Here is a 1,997-nt window from a genome sequence, read left to right as displayed (position 1 = left end):
AAAAGAAGATTTATAAACAGATGACTGTGCATACTAGTTCTGTATCACCTGTCTTCTGTACGAGAGCTGAATCTGAAATCCGCCTGACATTAGCCACCCCTATTATTCTGTATATTAGTGTTCTTCTCACTTAATCAGGGAGGTGACCAAGAAGCTTATGGAGAAATCTTTTGTGACACTCTGCAGGTGACAGAATTTGGAAGGATACTGTGGAAAGAATATAATTCATTTTGTTAGCATTGTCTCAAAGGAATTCTCAGACATTGAGATATATATATACAAATTGTGTACATTCCTTCAGTGCTTGCAAGCTGGCATTATTTGGCCGTAACTGGAAATGTAAACAGGGAAATAGGTGCTCGTTAGGTTTTTTGATTATCGTAACTCGTCTGAATGTGTTTTTTTATTGTAGTCACTTGAAGCTGACACCTGAAGTCATATTTAGAACTCCTGCAAGTGACAGCAACATAAATAGTTATATTCTCGCTTTCAATTATTTAGAAATTCCTACTGGTAAAATATCATATCAGTTTGCTTACCAGTACTTTAGTTTTGGCCCTCAGGGCGTATGCTTGATTTGGAATTTATTCTAAGATACATATCTAAGATATTTGCAACTTAGCAACACACGAGGTGTTTACTCGAGTGTTACTGCTTCTTGCTACAGGAAAAATTGAGAAAAAAGTTTTATGCAGAATTACATAGTCATTGCAATAACAAATGGCAAATTAGCTGATCTCTATAAAACCTAAAGAGCAAAAATTTTAAGATAACTGAAAATGTTATTAATATAAATGCTTAGCCAAATATTGTACTACTGAGGAGCTGAAATTGGTCTGCTGCTGTTAACAATGAGTTCTTAAATAAGAGCACCCAACTTTCAAATGTGCATAGCGCTACGCCAATAAATGCTGACTTCAGGAAGTCTAGAAATACCAAATACATCTGAAGCTGCATAACTGTAACAGAGGAGTCTAAAATTAGACACTGACACTTGTAAAATGCTGATCTAATATATGTAAAATAAAGAGGTTTTAAAAGAAAGTAAGGTCTGAAAAAAATCCTCTCCTCTCTCCTTATGTTTGAGCTAGTTCAGTAGGTGATGCTTCTACGGGTCCAAGTGTGTCTGCTTGCCCTTTCCCTGATGGACCTGGCCCAATCCTAGCAGGGACCCCTGTGCAGCTCCCATTTGAGCTCACCTGAACCTAAGGAGCAAGAAATGCAGGGTGCGGACATGTGAGGAGAGGGGAGAAAGAAATGAAGGTCTCTGGCCAGCCAGAGGCCCTGGTGCCTGTGCTTGCTGGCCATGTTGCCTGGTCCAGGCACTGGAAGCTGGCTAGCAGAGCGCATCCCTGTCTTGGTGGGGAGCTGTGAGTGGGTTTGAGGGAAAGCGGCATTTGAGGGTCATGCAAATGACTGTGGGGATCTACACAGGCCTGAGGGGCCATGGGAGGCTGCACATGAGGGAGGGGCAGGACATGGTCCGATGTGGCCCATGCACCAAGCTGGGGCAAGGAGTGCTGACGCAGAGAACAGGTCGGGAAGGATTGCTGACACTGATCAAATGTGAGAGGAGGGGAGTGGGCCCTCCCCCAGCACAGAAGGTGTGAGATATTGTGGCGGCTAATGCATGTGGCTGAGTTTTTTAATACAAACATTTTCTTTTTATTTCTGTTCTTCCAACATCCTGCTGTATTTTTTTAGTGGCTTTATGTGTTGACAATTCTGAACGGTGTTTTTGATTCATAGCACAGCTTTTAAAATTAATTGCTTGAAATGAAAGCTTTACCTTAATGGAAATGTTAATCTTAGCAACAGATCTGAAGATGGCTGGCATGACTAATTACATTATTTGATTGTTTCCAGCTTTGCCATTCCCTCTTTCTGTCACCGCACAGTAAGTGGGGAGACCACAAATAGTTGAATTATTTATCTTAAAAGTTCAGCTAAAGTACTAAGGATTGGCAATGTTACAGAAATGGAATATGTGGTGTAGG

The sequence above is a fragment of the Chlamydotis macqueenii genome, chromosome 1 (genome assembly GCF_036417535.1).
Source record: "Chlamydotis macqueenii isolate bChlMac1 chromosome 1, bChlMac1.mat, whole genome shotgun sequence".
Lineage (NCBI taxonomy): Eukaryota > Metazoa > Chordata > Aves > Otidiformes > Otididae > Chlamydotis > Chlamydotis macqueenii.
The sequence above is the reverse complement of the archived record's forward strand: the minus strand, read 5'-3'. Positions refer to the sequence as shown.